Genomic DNA, 10,035 nt, shown 5'->3' on the forward strand with positions numbered 1-10,035 from the left:
AATTTGTCTTCTGGTGCGATATCCTCATCTTTATGTATTTGCTCAAATTGACTCCAAAATGGGAGCCAATCTTTAATATCGTCTCCAAATTGTCTAAATTCTAATCTAGGCAGTGTAAACTTTCTCTTATAATTATTTAAATCAGCAGTAGAATTAGCAGAAAATGACTCACCTCTATTTTGAGATTGTATTCTTGCCAATTCTATTTCTTTTTTAATTTCAAGCTGCAATCTTCTATCTTCCTTTTCAGCTTCAAGCTGCAATCTTCTATCTTCCTTTTCAGCTTCAAGCTGCAATCTTCTATCTTCCTTTTCAGCTTCAAGCTGCAATCTTTTATCTTCTTTTTCGGTTTCTTCTTTTAATTTCCTTTCCGAAATAACATTACTTAAAAGTTCTTGAACGAATTCTGGATCATTCTTATATTCACAACTTTTTAAAATAAGATCTTTTAATCCAACTATCGTAATATTTTCTGATACGTCTTCTCCAATTTCAGACGCAACGTATTTCAGATCTTCTTTTTTAAAACCTTTTATTGCTTGAAACATCTTGATTTATTTTGTTTCGAGAAAATCCTGTCGCGGACGCCAAAAAATGTTAAAGCTGCCTAAGAAAAAACACCGTTTTCTTTCGCTTTTTATATTAAAATAGAAAAACGATATCCCACCGGTAAAAAATTCAAACTTTGTTTATTCCATCTTGGGATTGATCTACAAGTTGCCATCTACAAAATGAGACAGCAAAAAATATTTCTTAAATAACGTTGCCATTCTAAAATAAACAAATAAATAAAATAAAATATTAATACATTTTCAACAACAGTAGAGAACCCATCAAAGAACAACATCTTATTCAAACAGTTAAGCACCCTCAGAAACAGATGTTTTAGGGTTATTTTACTTCTGGAGGACCTGGCAGCTTAGTACCAGTTAAAGGGATGATGAACTCTAAACAATACATTTCTATAATAGAAAGTAAAATTGTGCCTTTGATGCAAACGTTCGCTGGTGGTGTTGGTTGCTTTCAACAAGATCTTGCTCCATACCATACTTCTAAGCTAACAAAGAATTTTTTTCAAAAACAGAAAATAACGGTTTTTGATTGGCCTGGTAATTCTCCTGATGTAAATCCCATCGAAAATTTGTGGAGCATTTTAAAGAGACGTTTCAGTAAAGTGGACTGCTCAACAAAGAAAACAATGATTGAGAATGCTATAAAAGTTTGGTTTTGTGATGACGAGATCAAAAATTTATGTTCTAATTTAGTGGAATCCATGCCAAACCGTGTACAGGATCTTATTCAAGCTAGAGCAGGACATATTTTGTATTAGATTGCTATACCGTGCATGTAAGTTAACCTATACTAATTACACAACATTTGTGAAAATTTTTGTGTTTGTCCCAATTAATTTGCACAGTACTGTATCAGGCTCTCCATTTGCTTTTCTTTAACAATTATTTGTTTAAATCCGATGGAGATTGGAGTTGTTTAAATTATGCCGAACAGAAATGCAACCAATCTTCCTTTTCTCTTATAATCTCGTAAATAAATTTTTATGCTGTTTAATCTTTTGAAATGTCACTATGACTTTTCATTTATTATTTTTAAATATTTGTTATTCCCTTTCATTTAAAACTCAAAATTTTATTTTAAATTTTACCAGCAGGATTTGTCTCCCCAAAACTTTCTCACATTCTCTCAAACAAAGATGTTATTCCAGAGAATGCCTTGCATGGCACTTGCCTTGCTACAGTAGTCACAAAATATTAACCTTTAGCGTGAATTCGGACAGATGAACTTCCTCTGAACAGATTTTGTTCAAATTTGATAGAAATCTGCAAATTTCATGTTAAGGCCGTATACCAAATTTCAACAGTTTAGCTCAATGCGTTTTTGAGTTATCTTTGTCACAGACAGACAAATGGAGATTTTTTCAAACTCTGGAACGAGATCTTAAACGTGTAAACTCCTCGAAATTTCGAGAGTTCGAATTTTTAGACGATTGTAATATTTTCTTTATACTTCACATACGAGAAAAAAGAAATGAAGTTATCGTGCTTCAAGTGTTGTTAAATATGTAGTAGAATTATTACAGATTCAGGAAGCAGACATTCAATTTTCTGAGTTGCAAAACATTTGACACTAAGTAAATTATGCTAAGAGGTTTCCAGTTTTATTTCTAAATCCAAATAATGGATCTGATTGCGCCATATGTCATCATCTAGAGATGTAATTCAATTGCTGTTGCGAAACAACCAATGTATTGCATTTCGCGGCTCGGTTTCTATATTTTTAAGCAGCATAATTAGCTGAACTATTGAAGTTCTAAGTTTTATTAAATACTAGCTGATATGCTTAGCTTTCCTTGAAAAAGCATTTATTTTCAGGATTTTTATTTGATAAAATTAAATATTTAAATAATTATCACAAAAAGAATCTTCATTAAAATATTTTTTATATATTTCAGTGTAGGTGAGCAAAATTTGAAGTGCTTATAACATAACAAATACTTAGAGTAAATGTTAAATTTATCATATATCAAATTAGAATTTATAAATGGTAATTTTAATGTAAAAGAATATTTATATAAAAATATTGCAATATGCCAATAAAGAATCTTAATATTTCATATTATCTGGAAAAATTATGAATTATCCCAAAGGTTTTTTTAAAAATCCTAAAAAAACTAATTCTTTTCATTAGTTATGAATAATTTTTAAAGAATCATGAAAAATTAATTTACACATTTTGAGTGGCAATTTAAATATTTATTTTTAATTTGAAATATGAAAGCGCCATTTTTAAGCCTTTTTTAATCAACCATTAAAACCATCCATCCACCATTAAAAGAAAATAGTCAAATTTTGTAGTCAATTTTAAATAGCAGAAAATTTAAAAACATTTTTTTAAAGTAATAATTAAGATAAATACTATTGAAATATATCTCTTTCCATGTTTTGATAATTTTTAATAAAATTTACAAAAATATCTTGGACACAGACATGTTATTTGCTTTCTCAAACATCGTTCTAATTGATAAAAAACAAACTGTTTAATTAACTTCTTTTTACTAAATCTTTCTTTATAAATTGCAGTATTTATATACAAAATTTTAAGTAAACCTATTCAATAGTTTGGATTTCTTATAAATTTTAACAATTTGGTTTTATTTAATAGAAGAACAGAAAAATGTCAATGCAATACAATAAATGCTATCGAATTGTTGACATATTCTGTCGCATAAATATGTGAGTTTTAGGTTGCAGAGATTTGTAAATTCTATATTATCTAAATCAAATATTCGAATAAAATGTTCTCGAAAACTGTATTTTTTCCTTTACATTGAATAAATACAATATTTAAACGTATCTAATTCATATTTTTTTATTCAGTCGCCAACCAATTTGTTGCAAAAAAACGTATGGCTTTGATATGTCTAGAGCATATGTTTATTCAAAAGGCAAAATTCAATAGTTAAAGATTTAATTTAAAGTTATAATGCAATTTGAACAAGCACCACGCTATCTAGAAAAAATATCAATTTGTGAGAAATAATCACAGATTGATTAATCCGTCCAACCTTGAGGTCACAAATAAAATCTGAACAACCGAACCGCCGCGACAGCATTGGCGGGAATTCAGGTTGAGTTCTAAGGCCTATCACAGACCACAGTACAACCCATCTCTCAAGAAGTCGACCCCACACTTTTCTGTACTCTCCTATGTCGCAAAAACTAACCACCATGACGGAAGCTCCTCATCTTCATATCTGAAATGTCCCCTGGTGGGACTATGTAAGAAATAATAACAAAAAAAAAAAAAAAAAAAGACGTAAAACATAATTAACTCGAAATCAAACTGCAGCGAAAACACAGAAAATTTAAACTATCCCGAATTCTTGCAATTAAAAATGTAAACCCGTGAATCAAAGTATAAAGGACCCAAAATCAAACTATGATAAATCCTTTCATACATCTTTTGAAATACATCTAACAATTTAAATAAATATGCCGTAATCAATTTAGTAAGTAACTGATATGTTGAAAGTAATTAAAAAGCCAATGAATGAAGTCCCCAACCCAAATCACTTGTCCGATTTCTCCACCTTTTAAATCATGAATATATCGCTTTGAACATATCGCTAATGATCTCTTGTTCCATACCATTCTCCATCTTCTTGAGAAATGTAAAAAAATACTATTTCAAGGGATAATAAACTACTGTTTAACTAACAGCTCTAAATTAATGCGCTGTGCGAATAGCTGATCGCCGAAGACAATTATTCCATCTTTTATATTCAGTAATCCGCCTATTAAATAACATTTTTAAATACAAAAAGTCTACGTGCAGGATTAAAGGAAGTGTATGAAATTAATAGAAGTATTAAAATTATCATTAGCTCTGTACCGGGTTAGTTCACCACTGACTAAAATATGTGGCACTATATAGGCTAGACCGTTTGACCTAGAGTTGCCAAACTTGGCTAAGAATAGAATAACACAGAAAACCAAAAGGCAAAAATTGAAAAAAAAAAAATTCCATTTCAAAAAATTATTTGAAGCATACTATCTATAAACTTTTTTAAACAAAACAAAAATAAAATCTAACAAGCATAGCATGTTATATTTGCATGGGAAAAAAAATTAATTTCTATCAAAGTGTCGTCATTATGCTGATAAAAGCCCAAATTAAAAGATTAAGTTAACTCTCACCGCAAACTAAATCTAAAAAAGTGTAATTTTTAATATATGTCTGTATGAAATAAAATAAATATGACACCTGATATTTTCTAGAACAATGAATGCAAGGAAACGGTTTCTATGGTTTTAAAAATATCTTTGTCGTTAATTCAATTATTCTGTGCAATTTCAAGCAAACCTGGTTTAATATATGAAGAATATCCACTTTAATCTGAGTCTAAAAACTCATTTTTCAACTATTTGTAATAAGCAAACACAACTTGAGAAAATGGTCTAAATAAAGTAAATATTTTTATGTAATCTAGTAGTATTATTTTTCAACTATTTGTAATAAGCAAACACAACTGTGAGAAAATGGTCTAAATAAAGTAAATAATTTTATGTGATCTAGTAATATTATTTTATTAAAATTTTAACGACCTTTAATTCCGTCGAACCAGTTGATTGTTAAAGCTAATTAGTTCACAAATAAAACTAGGGTACTTGGAATCAACGTACTTTCTTGCACTCTCTCTAAGAAATGTGTTTCTCTCCTTTCCCAGTGCAAGCTTATGCACTTTGGACACTGAAACCCAGAATGCACAGATTTTGATTTTCACTCATCAGAGGTATATGCTTTGTTGATATAGTAAAGAACACATTCTAAAGATCTTTTTTTCCCTACCGATTGAAATGAAAATTTAACATAGAACTACAATTTTAATAACTAGATCACATGGCGAAATTCATTCAATAGTGATCGTATTTTATATTTTTCACGTTTACATGTGTGAGAACGAATATACAGACCGACAAACGGTCAGCCCTTTGCGCGATTTAGTTCAAAATTTGATAAAGAACCATACTTTAGATTTCAAATTTATATACAAAGTTTTATTCAGATAACTTTTTAAGTTGTATAACACTTAAATTCGGATAACCATGTAGACAGATTTTCTCTATATGGTTTTCATTCAAATTTTGGTAGAAATCTTGAAATTTAGTTTAAAGTTTTAAGACCAAATTTCATCCATTAAGCAAGGGGACTTTTTAAGCTACCGTGTTCATATTCGAAGAGTTTGTACGGAAAAGTAGAAATGACGTTTAAAAAAATTGACTTCTTTTGTTTTTGTTTAAAAAATAAACCACATACTTGTAAATATATAAATCTATTATTTATAAAGCCACAATTATATTTGTAGATCCTTTAATATGAATAATTGTTTTTAAAGCCATTTTTGTGGTGATTTATAACTTTTTTTGGCCAATTTTGGATTATCCGCTGTTGTTTTTACCAATTAGTCCCTAGAATAATCTTGAGTTCATTGTATTTCAATAATAAGTTGAAATAAATTGATTGTAAATATGATGTTTTTCAGTAGCTTAGTTTCAAATATGCATTTGATAGTTTTTATTACAAATTTATTCAGTTGATTCTCATAGATTCCGAATTTGACAAAAAGAGAACAAACTTCTGTATATTCAATTCTCTTTTATTTATTTAGTTACAACATAACAATCTTTTATTCCTAAGTCTTATGCATAAGAATATTTTCCAATCAATAATTTTTACATACTAATTACATTACCTATGCATTATCTCAAAATTCGCACTTTTTTCTTATTATTCTATATTCTAACTTGTTGACGTAACGATGATTTTCAATTACCAGAATTTTTTTGAATATAAAGAGTTTTGAGTTCAAACATTATTAACAATAGCTGGGTTTCTAATTAGCTACTCTTTCAAAAAAAAAAAAAAAAAAAAAAAAAAAAAACGTACTTTTCAAATTTTAATCGAAAGAAATTCAGGAAGTAGGAATTCTTCGAAATTTGAAATTGTTTCGATGTTCCGTTTCCAAGAACTATTAAATGCTTTCGATAGTTAAAACAGATCGATAAAGTCTACGGACGGGGATATTTTTATACCGTCTGTTTATATCTCTTGGAATTCCACATTATTTCCTTCGTGGAAATCACTAAAAATACTATCATTTACTGAAAATTTGATTAGAGCTTCAAACTTCGATTTTCAGACAAATAAAATGACAATTGTTTTTAAACAAATAATCTAATTTAAATGAATTAGAGTTGCAGTGAATAAAATTAGCAAGTGTGATTTATTTATTTGTACTGGAAAAAAATATATATATAGTACGAAAAGAAAAATTAATCTTCCTTAGCAATTCAGTTGAAAAACATTAGTGATTTTTTTTCTTTTACCTATTTATAGAATAAAGAGAAAAAGTATTGTTATCATCAAAAAATTCTATCTCTATATTTTTAGGAATTTCCACGTTTTAAAACTCCGTGGGTTTTTTTTGGTATTATTTAGTAATATGACTGCCATCTGCCAAAATTCACTTTGTGAAGAGACATCTCAAAAATGGAAGAAGCCAGATGAATGAAATTTGGTTTGTGATCTATATACCTCTATTATTATCTTTTTGGAAGAAATACATGACAGTTAAGTCTGCCTATCTATATTCATATGAATACAATAACTCAAATACGCAAAGATAACAGGGTGAATTAAACTTTGCATATTATTTCACTACCGGACTTGTATCAAATTTTGGACTAAATCCATCAAAAAGTTGACTGTCAGTAGGAATGTACATTTGTATAAATTCGATCATATGTTTCTTAGAACAAAAATGTTGCAAATATATTTAAAAAAATCGGTATACTTAATTGTCCATCGCCGTCTGTAATGCTGGATGGAGTTAAAAATATCTCGGCACTTTTGGCCTATATCATTATTGTTTTCGGAATCCCAATTGTGTTTAAAATCCCAATTCAGTAGGGGTTTTTAATGTTTCAATTGATTGATTAATCGTTGTGTTTATATACCTAAGCATGAATAAATAGAGAAAGTTAATGGGGGAAGTCTATGATTTTAATCATTTTTTTGTTATTAATTATATTCTCTTTTCACGGACCAAAATGAAGATTATATATTAATATTTTCTTTCAACATTTTTTTAAAATTCGGCAGTGATTTTTTTTTCTGTTAATGGATTACTATTTATTACAATCCGCTATTATTGATAAGATTTGATTTGAGAATTCATAAACACAATAGATAGAGGAGATTCCATCACAAGGAAACGAAACTTCTAATACTATAATATACTTACTTCTAAAGTGCATCTTAAATAATATTTTTGTTCATTTCTTAAAAACTCCGCCAAGGTACATGAGAGTTCTTATTAAAATTTTCAACAATTAATCTGTGATAATCAGATCCTAAAATCTTATTAACAAGATAGCAACTCATCAAGATTGGCATATCTTCTATTAGTTACAAAGTCAATTAACTCTCTTATAACAAAGACTTTTCGTAGCACCATTCGAAACACGATACTAAGATTACTACTTCCCTCATATATTAAACAAAATGGTTTTCATATAAAGCAAAATAAAAATGAAAAATTTGGAAAATAAAAAATAGAAGCAATCGTCTTAGAAAATAGCATTCTGACATACCACCTACAACTTATTAAAATTGCCAACAAGTGAATGTGACCTTGTTATGAGAAGTTAAATGTCACGTGAAATCCGTGGTTTTCAAATTAGCGCGCTTACGATGAAACAAATTAATCATATTGTCGGAATTCCCAGTCATTTTTACTTTACATCAGATTTTTTTTCTTTACAAAATGAATCGCAACCAATGAAAATGTTTGCTGTTTGAAATTTTTTCTTCATAGGAATTGTGATAGAAAATTTTTCTGTTTATATTCAATAAATTTTCTGGCCATTTTTAGGGCATTTTTTTTTTTTTTTTTGTACTGGATGATTCAAAAATCCGTCAACATTTGAAAATTGAATAATTTACGGAATAATGTAGGTAGAGAGGTAAAAATTGACACACACGCTTGAAATAACATGGGATTTTATTCGAACAAAAAAGTGGAGAAAACGACCAACAGATGGCTTTTCATTTGATAACAAAAGAGATAATTAGCAAAACAAATGATTTTTTTGCAAACTATGTTCTGTATAACTAATACTCAACATGTCGACCGTCATTTGCCAAAAATACCTGTAGTCGAAGAGCAATGTTGTGAAAAACACTATACGGCATATCTGTAGGTATGGTGAAAAACTATCGTCGGATGTTAACTTTTAGCATCCCTCGTAAAATCGGACGATCACGGCAGATTTGCGATTTTAGGTAACTTCACAACCAACCAAATCAATGAGATTTCCACTACAGTTTTAGGATTTTCGGTTACCCAAATTCTGCAGTTGTGGGAGTTGATAGACACTCATAGTGTGAAATGCACTTCGTCGGTCCACAACACGTTAGACAAACAATCCTCATCTTTCCCCAATTTTTTGCACTCTTTTTTTATTTCAATAAAACCCGATATCATTTCAAGCACGTGTGTCAATTTCTACCTCTCTATCAATATTATTCCGTATATTATTGAATTTTTAAATGTTAACGAACTTTTGAATCACCCAGTGTATAGTGAATTGTGAATTAACTGTGGATTTTCTATCTTCTTAAGGAATCAGATTTTGATACAAATCTCTTTGTTTGCAAGAAATATTTAAAGCAGAAGCTAGTCCTGAGAGAAAAAAGAAAATGTACTCTTTTGAAATTTGAACGTCTCGTAGCCCCCTCCCCTCCTCAAAAAATACATGTATAAGGGCCTAAAACTGAATTAAAATCAATGATTTCCTTGTGAGCACAGTTTCGATACCTGGATTAACGATGTTCCATAAAAATTAAATAAAATATATAGTGCCGTAATCGCATGAGCAAATTTCCAATTCAACGCAAAACGAATTAATTGTGTAATAGGTGAAATGAATTCAATTTCAAATCCATGGTTACTCCACAGTCAAAAGCAGATTTTGAAAATATTGAATTCAGTATATTTCAATAACATTGTTACCCGCAGACACATTTACATTTCTTATTTTTGTTCTACAGAGAAAAGTTAAGAAAGAAGAATTCGATTTTCGGTTTAAAAAATGACTCGACAGTTGTTTCATTTGCTGTTTTAAATCCACTTGTCCGGTTTTATTAATTACTACTCTTTCTGTCTTTATCAGTAACTTCTACCAATGCTACGGGCCGCGGTGGCCTGGTGGTAAGGTCTCGGCTTCGGAAATGGTGGGTTCCAGGTTCGTGACCCGATTCCACCGAAGAACCGTCGTGTAAGGGGGTCTGTTGCACGATAAATCCGTTATGACTAAATGTCCTCCCGCTGGAGTGGTGTGGTGTGGAGAGGGGGGTGCCAGCTCAGGTGTCGTCCTCGTCATCTGACCGCGGTTCCAAATTACGAGGTCCGTCCCAAAATAGCCCTAGTGTTGCTTCAAACGGGACGTTAATATAACC

This window comes from Argiope bruennichi, chromosome 2, assembly GCF_947563725.1.
Source record: "Argiope bruennichi chromosome 2, qqArgBrue1.1, whole genome shotgun sequence".
NCBI lineage: Eukaryota > Metazoa > Arthropoda > Arachnida > Araneae > Araneidae > Argiope > Argiope bruennichi.